Raw genomic sequence first — 23,821 nt, 5'->3', positions numbered from 1 at the left:
GGTGAAGTTATTAATTACACTTTGTATGGTGTATCAATACACCCAGCCATACACCCAGCCAATACAAATAGAAAACTGAGGATGGATCAACAACATTGTAGTTACCCCACAATACTAACCTAAATGAAAAGAAGAAAGCTTGTACAGAATAACAATATTCCAAAACATGCATCCTGTTTGCAATAAGGCACTAAAATAAAACTGCAAGAAATGTGGCAAAGAAATAACTTTATGTCCTGAATACAAAGCGTAATGTTTGGGGCAAACACAACACATCATTGAGTACCACTCTTCATATTTTCAAGCATGGTGGTGGCTGCATCATGTTAGGGGTAGGCTTGTAATCGGCAAGGACTATGGAGTTTTTTAGGATAAAAATTAATGGAATAGAGCTAAGCACAGGCAAAATCCTAGAGGAAAACCTGGTTCAGTCTGCTTTATAACAGACACTGGGAGACAAATTCACCTTTCAGCAGGACAATAACCTAAAACACAAGGCCAAATATACATATATACATATATACAAATATAGTTGCTTACCAATTTCCCTCATTAAAATGCAAATCAATGTATACCATTTTTGACATGCGTTTTTCTGGATTTTTTTGTTGTTATTCTGTCTCTCACTGTTCAAATAAATCTACCATTAAAATTATACACTGATCATTTCTTTGTCAGTGGGCAAACGTAAAAAATCACTCACTGTATCCAACTAGACTCCAGCTATAACTCCTTTGGCAGGCGCCCTTCTCCGAAGATCAATACATGCTACTTCTTAATTTTGCCAGATCCAGGTTCTTCTGTTCTTCATCAACACAATTAACCAAAACAAGGCCTCTTCTATTTACCTTGATTGAATCCACCTTTCCCACTGCTTACTTCACAGTCCTCGATATTACAAATGGATTTCCCAAATTAATCTCCTTGTCCAAAAAACGGAGTCCAATAAGAAATGCATTATTGGACCAGTCCTTGTCTTCTACTTAAACTTTTGCTCATTTTGTTCATTCTTTGATTTCACTATTTTCCATTAATTGTCACAGACTTCACTAGCCGCACTTTCAGATTCAAGCACAGTCACCATTTTCTCTCCGCTCTAAACCCTAAACTAACTTTGTTTAGCTCATATCGTGAAGATTGCCCATTATTTAGTTTTTGTAAGGACCCAAAAAACTTGCATGGGCGCATAGTGCAGGGGCACTAGATCTGAACAATCAGCTGCCTAGGCTAGCTACTGGATAGGGCAGGTTATTTTCTTGTTGATTTCTCATTTACATCTGCGACCTGGCCAAGATGAAGCAAAGCAGTGCGATAGAAAACAACAACACAGTGTTACATATGGGGTAAACAAAACATAAAGTCAAAAATACAACAGAAAATATATAAACAGTGTGTGCAAATGTAGCAATTATGGAGATAAGGCAATAAATAGGCCATAGTGCAAAATAATTATAATTTAGTATTAACACTGGAATGATAGATGTGCAAGAGATGATGTGCAAATAGAGATACTGCGGTGCAAATGAGCAAAATAAATAACAATATGGGGATGAGGTAGTTGGGTGGGCTAATTTCAGAAGGGCTGTGTACAGGTGCAGTGATCGGTAAGGTGCTCTGACAACTGATGCTTAAAGTTAGTGAGGGAGACAAGAGTCTCCAGCTTCTGAGATTTTTGCAGTTCGTTCCAGTCATTGGCAGCAGAGAACTGGAAAGAATTGCGGCCAAAGGAGGTGTTGGCTTTGGGGATGACCAGTGAGATATACCTGCTGGAGCGCATACTACGGGTGGGTGTTGCTATGGTGACCAATGAGCTAAGATAAGGCGGGGATTTGCCTAGCAGTGATTTATAGATGACCTGGAGCCAGTGGGTTTGGCGACGAATATGTAGTGAGGACCAGCCAACAAGAGCGTACAGGTCACAGTGGTGGGTAGTATATGGGGCTTTGGTGACAAAACTGATGGCACTGTGATAGACTACATCCAATTTGCTGAGTAGAGTGTTGGAGGCTATTTTGTAAATGACATCACCGAAGTCAAGGATCGGTAGGAGAGTCAGTTTTACGAGGGCATGTTTAGCAGCATGAGTGAAGGAGGCTTTGTTGCGAAATAGGAAGCCGATTCTAGATGTAACTTTTGATTGGAGATGCTTAATGTGAGTCTGGAAGGAGTGTTTACAGTCTAACCAGACACGTAGGTATTTGTAGTTGTCCACATACTCTAGGTCAGACCCGCCGAGAGTAGTGATTCTAGTCGGGTGGGTGGGTGCCAGCAGCGTTCGATTGAAGAGCATGCATTTAGTTTTACTAGTGTTTAAGAGCAGTTGGAGGCTACGGAAAGAGTGTTGTATGGCATTGAAGCTCGATTGGAGGTTTGCTAACACAGTGTCCAATGAAGGGCCAGATGTAAACAAAATGGTGTCGTCTGCATAGAGGTGGATCTGAGAGTCAACAGCAGCAAGAGCGACATCATTGATATACACAGAGAAAAGAGTCGGCCCGAGAATTGAACCCTGTGGCACCCCCATAGAGACTGCCATAGGTCCAGACAACAGGCCCTCCGATTTGACACATTGAACTCCATCTGAGAAGTAGTTGGTGAACCAGGCGAGGCAGTCATTTGAGAAACTAAGGCTCTTTAGTCTGCCAATAAGAATGCGGTGGTTGACAGAGTCGAAAGCCTTGGCCAGATGAAGACGGCTGCACAGTACTGTCTATTATCGATCGGGGTCATAGTATCGTTTAGGACCTTGAGCGTGGCTGAGGTGCACTCATGACCAGCTCGGAAACCGGATTGCATAGCGGAGAAGGTATGGTGGGATTCGAAATGTTCGGTGATCTGTTTGTTAACTTGGCTTTCAAAAACTTTTGAAAGGCAGGGCAAGATGGATATAGGTCTGTAACAGTTTGGATCTAGAGTGTCACCCCTTTGAAGAGGGGGATGACCGCGGCAGCTTTCCAATCTCTGGGGATCTCAGAAGTTACGAAAGAGAGGTTGAACAGGATAGTAATAGGGGTTGCAACAATTTCGGCTGCTAATTTGAGAAAGAAAGGGTCCAGATTGTCTAGCCCAGATGATTTTTAGGGGTCCAGATTTTGCAGCTCTTTCAGAACATCAGCTGTCTGAATTTGTGTGAAGGAGAAGCGGGGGGGGGGGGGCATGGGCAAGTTGCAGTGGAGGGTGCAGAGCTGGTGGCCGGGGTAGTGGTAGCCAGGTGGAAAGCATGGCCAGCCGTAGCAAAATGCTTGTTGAAATTATCGATATTGTAGATTTATCAGTGGTGATAGTATTTCCTAGCCTCAGTGCAGTGGGCAGCTGGGAGGAGGTGCTCTTATTCTCCATGGACTTTGCAGTGTCCCAAAACTTTTTGGAGTTAGTGCTACAGGATGCAAATTTCTGTTTGAAAAAGCTAGCCTTTGCTTTCCTAACTGCTTGTGTATATTGGTTCCTAACTTCCCTGAAAAGTTGCATATCGCGGGGGCTATTCAATGCTAATGCAGTACGCCACAGGATGTTTTTGTGCTGGTCAAGGGCAGTCAAGTCTGAGGAGAACCAGGGGCTATATCTGTTCTTAGTTCTAGTTTTTTTGAATGGGGCATGCTTATTTAAGATTGAGAGGAAAGCACTTTTAAAGAACAACCAGGCATCCTCTACTGACGGAATGAGATCGATATCCATCCAGGATACCTGGGCCAGGTCAATTAGGAAGGCCTGCTCGCTAAAGTGTTTTAGGTAAGCGTTTGACAGTGATGAGGGGTGGTCGTTTGACCGCGGATCCGTTACGGACGCAGGCAATAAGGCAGTGATCGCTGAGATCCTGGTTGAAGACAGCGGAGGTGTATTTAGAGGGTAAGTTAGTCAGGATGATATCTATGAGGGTGCCCATGTTTACGGATTTAGGGTTGTACCTGGTAGGTTCCTTGATAATTTGTGTGAGATTGAGGGCATCTAGTTTGGATTGTAGGATGGCCGGGGTGTTAAGCATATCCCAGTTTAGGTCACCAAGCAGTACAAAAACTCTGAGGATAGATGGGGGGCAATCAATTCACATATGGTGTCCAGGGCACAGCTGGGGGCTGAGGGGGGTCTGTAGCAAGCGGCAACAGTGAGAGACATATTTCTGGAAAGGTGGATTTTTAGAAGTAGGAGCTCAAACTGTTTGGGCACAGACCTGGATAGTAAAATAGAGCTCTGCAGGCTATTTCTACAGTCGTTTGCAACTCCACCCCCTTTGGTAGTTCTATCTAGACGGAAAATGTTGTAGTTGGGGATGGACATTTCTGAATTTTTGGTGGCCTTCCTAAGCCAGGATTCAGACACTGCTAGACCATCAGGGTTGGCGGAGTGTGCTAACGCAGTGAATAACTCAAACGTAGGAAGGTGGCTTCTGATGTTAACATGCAAAAAGCCAAGGCTGGTCTTCTAGTGCGTTGGGTACAGAGAATAAAAATGGGCAGATTTCCGGGCGTTGTAGAATAGATTCAGGGAATTATGTACAGACAATGATATGGAAGGATATGAGTACAGTGGAGGTAAACCTAAGCGTTGGGTAACAATGAAAGAGATAGCATCACTGGAGGCACCGATTGAGCCGGTCTCCGCGTGTATTGGGGGTGGAACAAAGGAGCTATTTGAGGCAGTTTGAGAGGGACTTGGGGCTCTACAGTGAAATTGTATAATAAGAACTAACTGGAACAGCAATAGGCAAGGCATATTGACATGGGAGAGAGGCATAAAGCAATCACAGGTGTTATTCGAGAGAGCTAAGACAACAACTGGTAATGGCGATGAAAGTTTGGGCTGAGGCTAAACAGATAAAACAGGACAGGGTACCGTGTAAAGGAACAGTCCAGCAGGCATCAGCTGTGCAGCTGAGTGATCATAAGGTCCAGTGAACAGCAATGTGAGTCCGAGAGCAGTTCGAATTGGTGCTACAGCACAGGCAATCAGGAAGCACGGCTGTTGAATTGTGTGTGCTAGCGGGCCAGGGCTAGCAGATGGATCTTCGTGGTCGTCGCAACGGGAAGCCTGTTGAAAACCACAGACGATTACGTCGGCAGAGTAGTCGTGATGGATCGGCGGGGCTCCGTGTCAACACTAGGAGGTCCCGTCCATTCGGTTGCAGCTAGCTAGTTGCGATGATCCGGTGTTAAAGGTCCAGTGATTCAGTGATTCCGGCAGAAAATCTGATATGTTCTGGGTCGATAACGCGCTGTGCAGACTGGCCGATAATAGTCCAGGCTAGAGCTGGCTGGTAGGTAGTGCAGGCCACGGACAATGGTGAAAAAACCGCTAACGGTGGCTAATAGCAAGTAGCTAGTTAGCTGGCTACTCCCGTCCGGTAGACAGAGAAGTAGATAGCCGGGACATGGGCCTGGCTCGAGGCTAGCTCAAGGCTAACTGGTGCTTGCTTCGGGGGCAGTGGTGATTAGCCAACAGCAACATCCATTCGGTTGTGGCTAGCTGGTTGTGATCCGGTGTTAAGGTCCAGTGATTCAGTTATTCCGACAGAATATCCGATGTTCTGGGTGAAAACCGCTAACGGTGGCTAATAGCAAGTAGCTAGTTAGCTGGCTAGCTAGTTTCAACTGGAGGTTCTAGATAAAAGGTAAGTAAATAATAGAATCCGTTCCACATTGAGTGAAGCGGGTTGCAGGAAAGTATATTTAGTAGAAGGATGAAAAGTGTGATAGGGAAATATATACAACAAAAGACAAAAAAAATTAAAAACAGGCTATTTACACGGACACACAACAGAGTACACGACCGCACTGCTACGCCATCTTGGATTCAGGATTCTTAGAGGACATTATGAAAAGATTGTATACAAAAATACAGTTAAACATCACACACAATGTATAAACCTACTACAATTGGAGCAGGCCAACAACAAGTGCTATTGCTGAGCTGAAATAGAAGTCTGCTCACCCAGTATATCAGGGAACAGTGTTGGCCACCGCAGGTATGGAGGTTTTTTTTGTTCATCTGAAATGATGCTTTAGTAATAATAGCCTACTTGTTACTACTTTATTATTTATTATTTTTTACATTTACATTTTAGCCATTTAGCAGACGCTCTTATCCAGAGCGACTTAGAGTTAGTGAGTGCATACATTTTCATATGGCCCCCCGTGGGAAACGAACCCACAACCCTGGCGTTGCAAGCGCCATGCTCTACCAACTGAGCTACAGGGGACTATACTAAGATGTCTGTCTAATCTTTACATACAAGTTAGTTTATTTGTACATTTTGAAGTGATGAAGCGTTGATTATCTCTGTATATCAGCTATGTGAATCCATTTTGCAGCTTATCATACGACATGCATCGCCAGTGCAGCCATAGGCCTACAGTATGATGGCATTACTGGCCTTATGGGCATCTGTCATCTGAAGCAGAGTATAGCTAAACTCACACATTGTTTACATGTTGAGCTATATGTTCTCAATTCAAAATGATACCAGTAGACAATGTACAGTTTTTCACAATTCCTGACATTTCATCCTAGTAAAAATTCCCTGTCTTAGGTCAGTTAGGATCACCACTTTATTTTAAGAATGTGAAATGTCAGAATAATAGTAGAGAGAATTCTTTATTTCAGCTTTTATTTATTTCATCACGTTCCCAGTGGGTCAGAAGTTTACTTACACTCAATTAGTATTTGGTAGCATTGCCTTTAAATTGTTTAACTTGGGTCAAACATTTCGGGTAGCCTTCCACAAGCTTCCCACAATAAGTTGGGTGAATTTTGGCCCATTCCTCCTAACAGAGCTGGTGTAACTGAGTCAGGTTTGTAGGCCTCCTTACTCGCACACACTTTTTCAGTTCTGCCCACACATTTTCTATAGGATTGAGGTCAGGGCTTTGTGATGGCCACTCCAATACCTTGACTTTGTTGTCCTTAAGCCATTTTGCCACAACTTTGGAAGTATGCTTGGGGTATTTGTCCATTTTGAAGACCCATTTGCGACGAAGCTTTAACTTCCTGACTGATGTCTTGAGATGTTGCTTCAATATATCCACATCATTTTCCTTCCTCATGATGCCATCTATTTTGTGAAGTGCACCAGTCCCTCCTGCAGCAAAGCACCCCCACAGCATGATGCTTCCACCCCCATGCTTCACGGTTGGGATGGTGTTCTTCGGCTTGCAAGCATCCCCCTTTTTCCTCCAAACATAACAATGGTCATTACGGCCAAACAGTTCTATTTTTGTTTCATCAGACCAGAGGACATTTCTCAAAAAAGTATGATCTTTGTCCCCATGTGCAGTTGCAAATCGTAATCTGGCTTTTTTATGACGGTTTTGGAGCAGTGGCTTCTTCCTTGCTGATCGGCCTTTCAGGTTATATCGATATTGGACTCATTTTACTGTGGATATAGATGCTTTTGTACCCGTCTCCTCCAGCATCTTCACAAGGTCCTTTGCTGTTGTTCTGTGATTGATTTGCACTTTTCGCACCAAAGTACATTCATCTCTAGGAGACAGAACGCGTCTCCTTCCTGAGCGATATGACGGCTGCGTGGTCCCATGGTGTTTATACTTGCGTACTATTGTTTGTACAGATGAACGTGGTACCTTCAGGCATTTGGAAATTGCTCCCAAGGATGAACCAGACTTGTGGAGGTCTACAAATATTTTCTGAGGTCTTGGCTGATTTCTTCTGATTTTCCCATGATGTCAAGCAAAGAGGCACTGAGTTTGAAGGTAGGCCTTGAAATACATCCACAGGTACACCTCCAATTGACTCAAATGATGTCAATTAGCCTATCAGAAGCTTCTAAAGCCATGACATCATTTTCTGGAATTTTCCAAGCTGTTTAAAGGCACAGTCAACTTAGTGTATTTAAAATTCTGACCCACTGGAATTGTGATACAGTGAATTATAAGTGAAATAATCTGTCTGTAAACCATTGTTGGAAAAATTACTTGTGTCATGCACAAAGCAGATGTCCTAACCGACTTGCCAAAATGATAGTTTGTGGAGTGGTTGAAAAACGAGTTTTAATGACTCCAACCTAAGTGTATGTAAACTTCCGACTTCAACTGTATATGAGGCAAACCATACAGTGCATTCGGAAAGTATTCAGACCCCTTGACTTTTTCCACATTTTGTTATGTTACAGCCTTATTCTAAAATGGATTAAATTGTTTTTTCCCCTCATCAATCTACACACAATACCCCATAATGACAAAGCAAAAACTGAAATATCACATTTACATACGGTACCAGTAAAAAGTTTAGACACACCTACTCATTCAAGGATTTTTCTTTATTACATATATATTTTTACATTGTAGAATAATAGTGAAGACATCAAAACTATGAAATAACACATATGGAATCATGTAGTAACCAAAAAAGTGTTAAACAAATCAAAATATAAAATTATTTTATATTTGAGATTCTTCAGATAGCCACCCTTTGCCTTGATGACAGCTTTGCACACTCTTGGAATTCTCTCAACCAGCTTCACCTGGAATGCTTTTCCAACAGTCTTGAAGGAGTTCCCACATATGCTGTGCACTTGTTATCTGCTTTTCCTTCACTCTGCCATCCGACTCATCCCAACCCAGCTCAATTGGGTTGAGGTCAGGGGACTGTGGAGGCCAGGTCATCTGATGCAGCACTCCATCACTCTCCTTCTTGGTAAAATAGACCTTACACAGCCTGGAGGTGTGTTGGGTCATTGTCCTGTTGAAAAACAAATGATAGTCCCACTAAGCCCAAACCAGATAGGATGGCGTATCTCTGCAGAATGCTGTGGTACACTGTAAAAAATATTGTGCCCCTTTTACTTTAAAAAATGTAGGTAACTATTTGCATCAGTTTTTTAAGTAAATCCAACCAGGAGGATCTTTTAAGTATAATATACTTCACTTTCAGTGTATTACAAACTCAAATATATTAAGTGCAAACAACTAACTGGATCTCTAAAAATTAAAAAAATTAAAATCTCAAAAAGTCCTTTCATTCAACTTAATTTTATCAGGTTCAGAACAGTTTTTCTTTGTTTGACCTGCTTAAGTCCTTCAAGTCCCAGAACTAATGTTATAAGTTTGATATACTTAATGTAATCAGTTACAGAACTAATATTGTACATTTAATTTGCTGAATTTACTCAGTATCGTAATTGATATTCTATGTTTTATCTACAAATGTTTTTTGCTCAGTTACTTATGTGTCACGTCTCCTCCCATTGCTCCCCTCAGGCACTCTGATTCGCCGGTCTACTGAGCCCCCGGTCTGAGCACACCACCTCGGCAACACCGGAATGGAAACACAATGCACCCTAATCAACTCCAGCGCACCTGCACCTCATCATCTCATCACCACCCCTATATAGCCCTGGACTGTTCAGTGTTGTGTGTGGTTGTTAGTGTCATGTCGTGTACGCATTCTTTGTTGTGCTCTTGCTCAGTGTTAAGTAAACCTTTACATTGTTGATTCCTGCCTCTTCGTATCCTCAGTACTCGTCACAGAATAACACACCTGACGAAGATGGATGCAGCAGGTAATCCTCCTGGAGTTTCCCAGCGCCTCGACCAGCAGCAGATTGCCCAGCTGAACACCGCCATGCAGGAAGTGCTCCAAACGCTGCATAAACTGACCATGGCTCCGGTTCCACTGCAGGGAGCGACGAGGGCACCCAGTCCAACTCCTCCCATGCTATCACCAACGTCTGAGGGACCCACTCATCCCCGTCCTTTCCCTCCGTGGGATGATCGAACACCGCCCTAAACCGAGCGAGGAAGGTGGAGTAGGGAAGCGCCGCGGCCTCACATCCTTCCCAGACTGCCGTGGCCCAATCAACGTCTTTCCCTTCAGTAGCGAAATCACCAGCACTATCCTGGCTTTGTCTGATGGAGATGCCCCACGCTGACGCGCCAGATACAGTGAAACCTGTAGCAGGAAGCCTCTACATTTCGTAGTTTTCCCGTCATAGCGCTCCGGCAGGGCGAGGGGTCCCCGTAGTCCAGCCTGGTGATCGTGTCTGGCTGTCCACTAAAAACCTCCCTCTCTGCCTAACCTGCAAGAAACTGAGCCACCGGTTTGTGGGGCCGTTTAAGATCCACCGGCGGATAAATGATGTATCATACCGGCTGCTCCTTCCCCTCACTACCATGTCTGAACCATTTTTCATGTGTCTCTCCTCAGGCCGGTGGTTCCTGGTCCTCTGGGGTACGCCCCAACCGCCGCTGGACATTCACAGGAGTCTGGCGTATGCGGTGAGGGTCCTGCTGGACTCCAAGTTCCGTGAGGGACTGCTCCGTTACCTGGTGGACTGGGAGGGGTATGGTCCTGAGGAGAGGAGCTGGGTTCCGGCTGGGGATGTTCTGGACCCCATCCTAATTTGGGACTTCCACCTTCGCCTCCCTGACCGGCCCGCTCCTCGTCCTCGGGGTTGTCCTCCTGGCCGGCGACGTCCTCCTGGCCGTCTCCTCCCGTTGCTCCCTTCGGCGCTCTGATTCGCCAATTTACTGAGCCACCGGTCTGAGCGCACCACCTCGGCAACACCGGAATGGAAACCCAACGCACCCTAATCACCTCCAGTGCACCTGCACCTCATCACAGCCCCTACATAGCCCTGGACTGGTACTGGGGTGTGTGGGTGGGTGGGGGGGGGTGGTTCTCTTGCTCAGTGTTAAGGAAACCTTTACATTGTTGATTTCTGCATCCTGCCTCTTCGTATCCTCAGTACTCATCACATTTTGGTACTCAGGTTAGTAAAATGTATTTAAATTGGGTTTCTACTACTCAAATATATATATATACACCCAACTGAACAGTTGCAGTCATTAAAACTATTTTTTCAACCACTCCACACATTTCTAGGTTAACAAACTATAGTTTTGGCAAGTCGGATAGGACATCTACGTTGTGCGTGACACAAGTAATTTTTCCAACAATTATTTACAGACAGATTATTTCACTTATAATTCACTGTATTACAATTCCAGTGGGTCAAACGTTTACATACACTAAGTCGACTGTGCCTTTAAACAGCTTGGAAAATTCCAGAAAATGATGTCATGGCTTTAGAAGCTTCGGCTAATTGACATAATTTGAGTCAATTGGAGGTGTACCTGTGGATGTATTTCAAGGCCTACCATCAAACTCCGTGCCTCAAAAGAAATCAGCCAAGACCTCAGAAAAAATTTGTAGACCTCCACAAGTCTGGTTCATCCTTGGGAGCAATTTCCAAACGCCTGAAGGTACCACGTTCATCTGTACAAACAATAGTACGCAAGAATAAACACCAAGGGACCATGAGATGAATGTACTTTGGTGCGAAAAGTGCAAATCAAGCCCAGAACAACAGCCTTGTTAAGATGCTGGAGGAGACGGGTACAAAATAATCTATATCCACAGTAAAACGAGTCCTATATCGACATAACCTGAAAGGCCGCTCAGCAAGGAAGAAGCCACTGCTCCAAAACCACCATAAAAAGCCAGACTACGCTTTGTAACTGCAAAGATCGTACTTTTTGGAGAAATGTCCTCTGGTCTGATGAAACAAAAATAGAACTGTTTGGCCATAATGACCATCGTTATGTTTGGAGGAAAAGGGAATGCTTGCAAGCTGAAGAACACCATCCCAACCATGAAGCACGGGGGAGGCAGCATCATGCTGTGGGGGTGCTTTGGTGCAGGAGGGACTGGTGCACTTCACAAAATAGATGGCATCATGAGGAAGTAAAATGATGTGGATATATTGAAGAAACCTCTCAAGACATCAGTCAGGAAGTTAAAGCTTGGTCGCAAATGGGTCTTCCAAATGGACAATGACCCCAAGCATACTTCCAAAGTTGTGGAAAAATGGCTTAAGGAAAACAAAGTCAAGGTATTGGAGAGGCCATCACAATGCCCTGACCTCAATCCTATAGAAAATGTGTGGGCAGAACTGAAAAAGCGTGTGCGAGCAAGGAGGCCTACAAACCTGACTCAGTTACACCAGCTCTGTCAGGAGGAATGGGCCAAAATTCACCCAACTTATTGTGGGAAGCTTGTGGAAGGCTACCTGAAACGTTTGACCCAAGTTAAACAATTTAAAGGCAATGCTACCAAATACTAATTGAGTGTATGTAAACTTCTGACCCACTGGGAATGTGATGAAATAAATAAAAGCTGAAATAAATCACTCTCTGCTATTATTCTGACATTTCACATTCTTAAAATAAATTGGTGATTCTAACTGACCTAAGACAGGGAATGTTTACTAGGATTAAATGTCAGGAATTGTGAAAAACTGAGTTGTAAAAAAAGTTATAATTTCTTCAAACTTCAATCTCAAATTGCCCCTTAAACCCTACTCCTTAGGCATTTGTGGAGAACTCATTATTTTGTCATCTGTAAGCATTTTGGGTATAACTACACCTTGCCTCCTTAGGTAAAGTTACATCCAGATAGCTTGCACCTGACTACAAATAATTTCAGATATTCACAACTGCATAAGGTTTAGGTGATAGTTTGGGATTAGCACTTTGACATTACATCTTGTACAGTTTGTCAAGAATTCTCTGGTGGTCTGTCTGCCCCTTAACAACAAAGCGATATTTGAACAGAAACGTAAATTAACGATTTGTCTTAATAGACATTACACAAAGCACAATATGAACTCATTCAAACTGTTTTAGATTAAGCAAAACATGGGTTTTCAAAACATACATTGCACATATATGCCAAATTGTCCCTTAAACCTGACTCCATATGCACTAGTGAAGCCCATATGGACATATTATTTTGACAGGTATAATCTGGGTATAACTCCATCTTGCCTCCTTAGGTAAAGTTACATCCAGATTGCTTGCACCTGACAAATAATCTCAGATATCCACTAGTGCAGATGGAGTAAGTTTTAAAACAAAGCTGTTTTTTAAACAGGAATTGACAATGTCTGTTATGACTTCACCTGACAAAGAGCATCATGTAAAGTGTAGCTTCTATACCATCTAGCAACAAGCTTTTCAGCTTACTGAGTAGGGTTTAGACCACAGTTTGTGAGTGGCCCATTGAGAGTTATCATAGATATCTTTAGATATCTCTGAAAACAAGTAACTTCATCTTTAGAGCTTGGACCCGTGGGGAGGTCCTGAGATCAAGTTTCAATAATACTTTTTGGAACACCTCAAAGGTATATTTCAGTTATTTGGGGTACCTTAGATTTAAGCCATAGATAAGGCCCATTAGCAACGTACATGACTGTGTAACACTGGGAATACCAGCCAGGACCTCTGCTCCTTTGATACAGATCCCATGCTCTATATTCTGGTGCAGATCCTTCACAGTGAACACCTTCATCACATGCTGAACGAGGTCCTCTCGGATCATGGTGTCGTCAGCATCCTGAGTGGAAAAATTAAGAAATAACAGACTATGCTACTAGATTAACTGTGCAACTTGAGAGGAGAGAGAGAGAAAGAAAGGAAGATACCTCATTTAGGGATAAATAAGGATACAAAAATAAAAACCTTTACCTTGCATTCTGTGATAAGGTCTTCAACCCCCTCGCTGAGGTATATGATCAGGCCATGGATCACACTGCCTCTTCTTTCCTGGATGTTGTTGCACTGTAATATGATGTATTTTATTATTTTATTGCACAACAGATATTCATCACACAATGGAGAAACTTAAAAATGATTTGAAATAAATATTGGTTTAAACTAAAATGCAGTTAATCATTTTAGCTTTAACTGCTTGAAAAAATTACTATGTCATAAACTGCTATAAATGGCACAATTTAAACTTTTAAAATGTGCTCAACTGACTTGACTAGTATAATGCGAGCAAATTTACAATACATCATCTCATCTTTTATTTAGGAAATTAAAATGTAATACAACATATTGCATTATTCTTGCATTCCAAAGTATCATTAGGCATAGATCAACGTTGGCAAATGTTGGCCGATGTAGTAACAGAAAATGAAAATACAACGCGTCTCTCTCTCACAGAGATACACACACACACACACACACACACACTGACCAAAAAGTTATTTTGTTGGCATTTACGTATGTCCCCATTACCAGTAAAACATAATCCAAACCTATTTATTTCACTTACTTGCTGTGCTGTTTCGTTGTTCATTTGTTCAGTCGTTCCATTCTCAACCAGAATTTCATCATACATGTCAAGCAGTGAAGTTTGAACTCTGTCTGTCCGTGGCCTCTTCTGTCGTGGGTCCTCTTCCTTGGTGCGCACTGTCACTGTGTCCGTTTCCGTCTTGTCCAGCTGTGTCTGTAACATTTCACGTAAACACTGTTTCTTGTCTGCATCGAAGTAGTGGTCCTTGTACCTAGCATCGAGCGTGGTGGCGACACGGTAAAGAGGCTCAGAGAGAATGCCACCGAATCGCTTGTTCACAGCCTCTAGTAGAGTACTTTTGCACGTTTTAACCCCACAGTCTGTGTTGGCAGTTTTGTTGAGCAGGCGTTTCAATGCCATGACAGAGGGTATCACGTCTGCTGCAGACGCAGTTGATGAGATTATTTCTCGAGTCAGTTGTTCGAATGGAGCTAGGAGTGTGTTCATGTTTTCAATGAGAGTCCACTGGTTTGTACTGATTGTTGCAGGTACAGTAACTCATAGTCGGCTGCGTACACGCCAAGCACTCGTTTTTGTTCCAGCAGGCTCTCTATCATGTAAAAAGTACTGTTCCTGTATTGCTTGCAGGCAGCTGTATGCTAGCTGTGAGTGTTTAAAATGACCCACTATCTTCCTACCTGTTGCCACTGGCGTGTGTGCCATGCATGGCAAACTGGCAACTCCGCATTCTTCCAAAGCCTTTGTCATGTTATGTGCATTATCACGTAGCACAGCGTTCTTCTGGATTTTCCAAGTTTCAAACATGTTATCAAATGCCATTGAAATGGCAACAGCGGTATGAGAACCAGCACATTCTTGAGCATGCAATACGGCTTTCCTCAGTATGAAATCCTCGTTGACCCACTGTGCTGTCAGACTCAGCATGCTCATGGGGATGACATCGCTGGTACAAATGTCAGTCGTGAAGCCAATAGCAGTGACGCCCATAGCAAGTAGCTCATGGATGTAAATTTCAACAATACTGTGTAACTCCGGAAGAGCAACATCTGAAAAATAGCGCCTACTTGGTAGTGTGTACCAGTGCTCGACCAGTCGGTGAAAGCCAACATCATCCATGACAGAGAACGGTAGAATGTCAAGGGCAATGAATTCCATTATCTTGCCGTTAATGGATTTCGCCTTTGAGTTGTCTCGCCGAAATGTTCTTACTCTTTCAAATGACTGCTCGACTTGAACTTGTTTAGTTGTTGGAAGTGTGAGCTTAGTTTTTTTCTGCTTTTGTTGTAAGTAGTCGCTGAACATCTGGGGGTGATGCACTTTCAAATGAGTAATTAGGTGTGTGGTATTGAAAGATTTAGCTTTCTCCCCTCCTTGGGAAATAATAGCTGCGCAAACGTTGCATATGGCCTTTTTGTTATCTTCCTTTGAAACTTCAAAATAGATCCACACAGCAGACATTGTGGGCTAGGTTAGGAATGCTGTGTAGCGCTGTATTTTTCGTGGCGTCATTACGTCATCTACCTACGTTATACAGGTATGCACGTCAGCTTTGACATCGGTTTTGCACATCGGCGTTAAACTATACATAGAGCCGATGCCGGCATTTTTAGCTAATATCGGCCGATTGCGATATGCTTACCGATATAACGTGCATCCCTAGTAATTGCCCATCTTGTACTTCAGGCTGGTTTGCCATCCGTACAGGCCTGAGAAGGACCCAGGCTCTTTAAGGCATGGGTCATTTTTTACTAAAGCTGTAATGAATACTCGGACAGAGTGGTAAGATCCAATCGCAGAATAGCGATGCTTTATTAGAGTACAGACAAGGGAATAGCTTAATCGTGGTCGGGCGGGCTGTGGTCAAAACCGGGCCAGGCATAGACAGGCAGAGGTACCAATGGAGCGGGCTAGTCGTAGTCGAGGGCACAGACACAGGATCAGAGGACGTAATCACTGGGCAGACAAGCAGAGGATTAAGCAAATCGGGGAGTCAAACAACAAGGCACAGGTCGGATACACAGGTAATCAAAAACAACAAACTCTCTCTCTCTCTCTCAGAACAAAACGCTTAGCAAGTCACAATGGAACAATACCTCGCACCGACTGAGCTTCTGAGCACACCTTAAATCCTAGATCGGGGAAGTGTCAGACTCTGTCTAGAACCAGCCAACCCCCGATCCCTTACAGTATCCCCCTCCCCAGGGCCGGCTCCTGACGGCCTTCTACCTCTACCGGGTGGTCTTCCTCTGGGTCGGGGTCCTGGATGATCTGGGTGCTCAGCGTGGAAAGTGGCCTTGAGAGCGGGATCCAGTATGCCCTTAGCCGGAACCCAGGACCGTTCCTCAGGTCCATATCCCTCCCAGTCCACGAGATATTCGATGCCCCCTCGTCTCCGTCTTGACTCCAGTATCTCCTGGACTGTATAGGTGGTGTCCTGTTCATCCTCCAAAGGTGGTGTAGTAGGTTGTTGAGCGATTGGTGGATACATCGGGCTATAATGGACAGGTTTCAACAGGGAGACGTGGAACGTAGGGTTTATCCTGTAGTGTCGAACTTTGAAAGGACCAATGTACCTGGGTTGGAGCTTCTTGCAGCTCCGTCGGAACCGCAGGTCTCGGGTAGACAGCCACACTCGTTGCCCGGGTTGATAAGTGGGAGTAGGTCTCCGGCGTCGGTCGGCGTAGGTCTTTTGCTGTTGTGAGGCTTGACTGAGATGTTGATGGGCCGTCTCCCAGACCTGCGCACTCCGACGGAACCACTCGTCCACCGCCGGTACCATCCCTGATGCGGTATCCCACGGGAACAGGGGGGGTTGATACCCTAGAACACACTGGAAGGGCGTTAAGCGTAGGGAGGTGTGAATGAGTGAGTTCTGAGCATACTCTACCCAAGGAAGGAATCGACTCCACTCTTGCGGCTGCCGCGAACATTGTTGCCGCAGATATTTCCCAATTTTAGGTTAACCGAGATGCCCAAGCGTTAGGCTAACCGAGATGCCCAAGCGTTCGCAGAAGGCCTTCCATACCCGGGATACAAACTGGGGTCCCCGGTCGGAAACAATATCCTCCGGGACACCAAACTGCCGGAACACCTGGGTAAACATAGTCTCAGCCATCTGAGTGGCGTTAGGCAAACGGGTCATGGGTACTAACCGGCACATCTTGGAGAAACGATCGATGCCCACGAGAATTACAGTATGGCCCTCTGATTCTGGTAGGTCGGTAACAAAGTCCATAGCAATGTGCGACCATGGTCGTTGAGGAGTTGGCAATGGCATCAGCTTACCCTCCGGTAGTGCACGAGGTACCTTGGACTGAGCACATACTGGACAGGATAAGACATAGTCTCTGACGTCATCTGTGAGGGAATCCCACCAGTATCTTCGGCTGATGAGTCGTGTAGTTCGAGTGATTCCGGGATGACCAGATCCCAGCGACGTGTGGCACCATTCCATCAGTTGAGGTCGAAGAGGAGCTGGCACAAACACCTTAGACCCCGGGGTTTCTGGAGGGGCTGGTTCCGCTTGTAAGCTCTCCTGAATCGTGTCATCAATAGCCCACCTCACCGGACCAGCACGGTAACTCATGGGGAGAATAGGTTCTGGCTCAACGGGTCTTTCCGTGCGCTCGAACCGTCGGGAAAGCGCGTCCGCCTTACCATTCTTGGACCCGGGGATATAAGAGACAGTGAATCGGAAACGGTTGAAGAATAAAGACCACCTTGCCTGTCGGGAGTTCAGTCGTTTGGCACTGTGAAGATACTCCAGGTTGCGGTGGTCCGTGAGCACTTGGAACGGATGCTCTGCTCCCTCCAACCAATGTCTCCACTCCTCCAGTGCTAACTTCACCGCCAGTAATTCCCGATTACCCACGTCATAGTTCTGCTCGGCAGAATTCAGTTTCCTTGAAAAGAAAGCACAGGGTCGTGATTTAGGCGGCTCACCTTGGCGTTGGGATAACACGGCTCCAACTCCAACCTCCGAAGCGTCCACTTCCACGATAAACGGTAAGGTAGGGTCCGGCTGACATAGAATAGGAGCGGTGGTAAAGCGTTGTTTCAACGTCTCAAACGCACGCACTGCCCCCTCCGTCCAGTTCAGACCACGACCCTTGTAGCTGGTCATCGCCGACAGGGGCGCTGCGGTTGTGCTGAAATTACGCACGAACCGTCTATAGTAATTGGCAAACCCTAAGAACCTCTGGAGCTCCTTCACCGTCTGGGGTTGAGGCCAGTCTTGTACCGCTTGCACCTTGGATTCATCCAGTTTAACCCCGTCGGGAGTGAGTATGGCCCCAAGGAAGGAAATCGTAGTGACATGGAATTCACTCTTTTCTGCCTTCACGAACAGAGAATGTTGTAGGAGCCGATCCAGAACCTGTCGTACATGGGACACATGTTCACTCAGAGAGTTAGAATATATTAGGATGTCATCAATGTACACTATAACAAATCAATCAATCATGTCCCTGAAAATGTCATTCATGAACGCCTGGAATACTGAGGGCGCGTTGGTAAGTCCATAGGGCATGACACAATATTCGTAGTGTCCTCGATGTGTGATGAAGGCGGTCTTCCATTCATCCCCCTCTCTAATACGCACCAGATTGTACGCACTCCTGAGGTCCAGTTTACTGTACATGGAGGCCTGTCCCACCTGTTCAAGGGCTGCTGGAATCAACGGAAGAGGGTAACGATTTTTGATGGTAATATCGTTCAACCCTCGATAGTCTATACAAGGACGCAGTCCGCCATCCTTTTTCTTCACAAAGAAAAAACTGGAGGCGGCGGGAGACGTCGATGGGCGAATGGCCCCTTGCTGTAGCGCCTCATCAATATACTGGCTCATCGCTTCTCGTTCCGGCTGTGACAACGGGTAGATTCTTCCACGAGGAGGTGTAGCTCCGGATAGCAGATCAATCACGCAGTCCCAGGCCCGATGAGGTGGTAACACGGTAGCCCTCTCCTTTGAGAACACCTGCGCGTAATCCTGGTATTCTGTAGGGATCACAGTAGACACCGCACCCTGCGCATCCTCCACAGTAGACATTTTGCACGGTAAATTGAGGCACTCTGCCCTACATACCTCACTCCAAGCTGTGATATCGCCAGATTTCCAGGAGATGACCGGATCATGGAGGACGAGCCAGGGGTGGCCGAGAACTAGTGGCTCCCGTGGAGCGGAGATGACGAAAAAAAAGATGTTCTCCTGGTGTATGGAGCCCACTTGTAACTTGATTACCTCTGTACGGTGCGTAATGAACCCAGTGCCCATGGGCTCACCGTCTAGCGCGTTGACTCGCAGGGGAGGTTGAATTGGGATAAGTTGAACTCCCAACTCCTCAGCAAGACCCATATCCAGAAAGCTGGCAGCCGCTCCGGAATCAATAAGTCCTTCCAACCTGCGCACTTTCTCTCCGACCGATAAGGTAACTGGCACATACATTTGTTTCGATGTAATGTTCAAAACTTGATTCTCACTCACCGGTTTGGCAGTTCCGAGGCGATATCCTGGTGTACGGTTAGGTCGTACCGGACACTGACGAACGAAATGACCCGACTGACCACAATACAGGCATAGTCCGTCTTGCCTTCAACTCGGGGACCTCAGCTGCCCAAAGCGCAGTAGCCCAATCCAGTGCTCTTCCCGTTAGCAGAGAAATTATGAAATCCACCCTGCTACGGTCATCGGAAAACATAGTACGATTGTACGACATATACAGGGACGTCTGGAGTAGAAACCCCTGACATTTGCCAGGTGCCCCGTCGTACCTTGTAGGTAGAGAAATCGGAGGTGCATGACGGGGACTGACCGTGCTCGGGGTGGTGCCTTCAGCCGCACCAGCGTTGAGTAGCTGTAGGAGTTCATCCATCCGTTTCTCCTGTATCTCCCATCGCCTCTGTAATTCCGCTGGATCCATGGTATGGGCGAGGTATTCTGTAATGAATACTCGGACAGAGTGGTAAGATCCAATCGCAGAATAGCGATGCTTTATTAGAGTACAGACAAGGGAATAGCTTAATCGTGGTCGGGCGGGCTGTGGTCAAAACCGGGCCAGGCATAGACAGGCAGAGGTACCAATGGAGCGGGCTAGTCGTAGTCGAGGGCACAGACACAGGATCAGAGGACGTAATCACTGGGCAGACAAGCAGAGGATTAAGCAAATCGGGGAGTCAAACAACAAGGCACAGGTCGGATACACGGGTAATCAAAAACAACAAACTCTCTCTCTCTCTCGGAACAAAACGCTTAGCAAGTCACAATGGAACAATACCTCGCACCGACTGAGCTTCTGAGCACACCTTAAATCCTACACTAATTACTGACAGGTGTGCTCAGAACTCAGGTGAACCAGATCGAGTCTGATGACTCCCCCTCTCTGTAGATCGGGGAAGTGTCAGACTCTGTCTAGAACCAGCCAACCCCTGATCCCTTACAAAAGCTTCTGCAACTTGGCAAATTTGTAGACTTGACGGATAGGCTGTAAACTGGAAGATCCTTTCAGACAGTTTTTCCAGGATGTCTGATTTCACAGACAGATTGTTGAGTAGTGTTCCATCCTTCATGTGTGCTCCAATAGCTGCCTCAAAAATTAGCTCTGTATCATAAGCAAAGTGAGGAACTTCAAACTCAGATGTCCACGGACTGGAGCGTTGAGAAGAGGTACTTTCTGGAGAGGACAATATCACAGTATCATGTGATCCAAGGAAGCCCCTCTCATCCGATGTCTCTGTGGAGCTGTTATTGAGTTGTTGCATAAAAGTTATCAAATGGGTATGTTGTCAAACATGGGTATCCCATTAAATCGTTATCAAGTGCTACTTACTAGATCTCATAATAATAAACGTGCAAAACCAAGCATTTCTATTCTATACCAAATACTACATTCGGCATGAGCTCTATGAGCAATGCATTGTTTTTAAACCCATGTACCCATGTATAAATACACCACATTTAAAACAATTCAATTTTAAATGATTGTTGCCTAATATTGCAGGCAAATATGGGTTAGCATGCGCTTTTGGCCAACAGCGTATGCTGTTAGTGGGTAGATGTCTGCCAATTCCTTTTGCTAAATGACCTTAAGCTTCTGTGTGAATTCCTAAGGTGCTCATTATACCAAGCATTCTGACACTTGGCAATAAAAGCAAGTTCACCATGAACAACGATCATTAGAAGTTTGGTAGACCTCCAGTCAACATTTGCAGTGCTACCTTGAACATGTTGTGAATACGTGAACAACAAGAAAATTTCTGCAAGGACAGGTGTAGCTAGAAAGCTAGGTGTAGTTAGCTAGCTAGCTAACTTATGTATTGTTCGTTCCTGTCTCTGCGTGGCTAGCTTGCCTAACAGGCAAATATTAAATTGCAGGGGCACCATGTGTTCAGTTCTACTGTAATGTTTGCTGACGATGCATTTTTTGGTAAGCTAGGTTACGTAGCTATTTCAGTTAGTATAAAACGTACACAAAAATGACAAAGGTTAGAAACAGCGCTGAGGCGAGTAAATGCACTGCTAACTTACTAGCTAATTTTCCCCAAACATCAGACACCCCCTGACCTCGGACACTCTCTAGCGGTTGGAGGACTGAATCACCTCGAGCTCAACATTTAAATGGACTGAAAAATAACGGTAAGTTTTGTGACTAACGACACCCTTTTAGCTAGCTGACCACCGATTTTCAGTGCAATTTATGTAAGTTAGGTTTTGAGAGTTTTCAAACAAGTTATATGTACACATTTTGTGTAACACGCTGCATATTGTAAAATTCGACTGCGCGACAGACCACACCTAATTTAATATCCAACTTTTTACCTCTGAAATATAGCTAACGGATTTTCTAATGTTGCTATCTTAGTTGCTAAATGTTGATAGAACTGCTAAGTAAGCAAAAAGGAAAGAAATTGTAAGTGTTAGATAATACATATCACGAAAACAGCTGCATGTTGTCAAGCTTTACCGTATCAAAATTGGAGTCCTCTGACGGAGGCGTTTTGCACAATCTGCAAAAATGTATTTGGAACTTTGAACCATGAACTTTTCGACACCTATCACTGTTGGCTATGTTTCATCTTACAACAGCTACATAGAGGCAGTATTTAGTTAAATGGTACAATGTATGCATCAATATTACACTAATTGGGACACTAATTTTCATTACAGATAACATCAAACAAAAAACGTGGGTACACTTTCAGTTATTGTGAAAACTTTCATCACCTTTCAATGCCTTAGCTTTGAAATGTAAATGTTTATACATATTCAGATTGAGTTATCTTTCTAAAATGTGTATAGTATGCCAAGTTATTTAGCTACATGTATTTACCACTGCAGCATGGAGAAAGTCAAGAGGAAGCAGTGGAGTGAGGTGGACATGTTCCATGCCATGGAGGACTGCGGGGCAGGGATGGCTATCCGCCAGGCTGCCAAGGTTAGGCATCTTTTGTTTTTAGGAGATTACCATGTGTATGTGAATTTTATCTGCTAGTAACAGTTTTCTTTTCTTATCTACCAAGGTGCATGGTGTACCTCGGCAGACCCTGGCAGACAGGCTGAGCGGCCGGGTGACCCATGGTTGTCGCAGTGGACCACCCACATTGCTTGCACCAGAGGATGAAAAGTCTCTGGTGCAGTACTGTATCTACTGCGCCAGCCATGGGTTCCCCTTCACCAGACAGAGGCTGATGAAATACGCCGACAAAATACGCAGGTATTTGGTGTTCTATGTGTTTATGTATGTAGATTGGTGGACTGACTGTTCTCAATGTGTGTGATGTAAATGTGGATGTGTATGGTGATGCCAAAACAAACATTTTCATCCTGGATGGACAATTATATATTCTATTCTATTGTAGGTTTCGGCACCCAGGGGAAACAATCCCACCACTGGGGAAGAGGTGGTGGGAAATGTTCAGGAGGAGGCACAAGAACCTAAGCATGAGGAGGCCAGACACCCTGGATAGGGGGAGAGCTGAGTGTGCCACACGTCCGACGATGGACACCTTCTTCACTTCTTATGAGAAGCACTTGGAGGAGAGTGGGTTGAGGGAGAAACCCAGACAAATCTATAACTGCGATGAGTCTGGGTTTCGTAGCGACCAGAGCAGGCACAAAGTGCTGGCTCCCCGGGGCGCAAAACACGTGTACCAGCAGGCTCAGGGGACCAAGGAGCACATCACAGTGCTGGCCTGCTTCAACGCAACTGGGGAGGACGTCCCCCTGTTTATCATCTACCCCAAGTGTTTCCCCGGTGGCCACTACACACTGGGAGGCCCCCCCCAAGCCCCAAGCCTGTTCAGGAAGTGGTTTCAGCACTTCATTAAGTATGCAGTGAAAGAGCGCCCTCTCCTTCTCCTCTTCGATGGGCACAAGAGCCACATGGACCCGGAAGTGCTCGCGGTGGCACTAAGGGAAGGGGTTATACTTCTTTGTCTTCCACCACACTGCACCCATGTCCTGCAGCCGCTGGACGTGGCATACTTTGGCCCTTTAAAGGCTGAGTTCTCCAAGGTAGCTGGAGACCTTAGCCATTTTGACCACTCCTACATGGTAAACAAATCAGAATTTGCCGGAGTATTCCGCTACCCGTACCAGCGATGCAAGGACATGCGCTATGTGGTGGAAGGGTTTAAGAAGTGTGGCCTCTTCCCTTTTGACCCTTCAGCCATTGAAGGGTCCCGTTTAATGCCGTCTCGGACCCTACCGGGTCCCAACACCGCCTCTACTGGAACCAGCAGCACTGTGCCATCCATCAGCACCTCCTCCCCAGCGACC

At 45.2% G+C, this 23,821-nt stretch overlaps 1 long non-coding RNA gene across 1 annotated transcript; it reads left to right on the top strand.

The window, feature by feature from the left end:
• The first annotated feature begins 21,613 nt into the window (after positions 1-21,613).
• Positions 21,614-22,428, top strand: LOC311130760. Its single transcript, XR_014613393.1, has 3 exons — positions 21,614-21,679; positions 22,211-22,229; positions 22,382-22,428. It is a non-coding gene; the product is annotated as an uncharacterized lncRNA (long non-coding RNA).
• The last annotated feature ends 1,393 nt before the right edge of the window (positions 22,429-23,821 follow it).

This window comes from Coregonus lavaretus (assembly GCF_964263955.1).
Source record: "Coregonus lavaretus genome assembly, chromosome: 6".
Classification (NCBI taxonomy): Eukaryota; Metazoa; Chordata; class Actinopteri; order Salmoniformes; family Salmonidae; genus Coregonus; species Coregonus lavaretus.
Note: the sequence above shows the minus strand (reverse complement) of the source record. Positions and strands in the feature narration are given on the sequence as shown.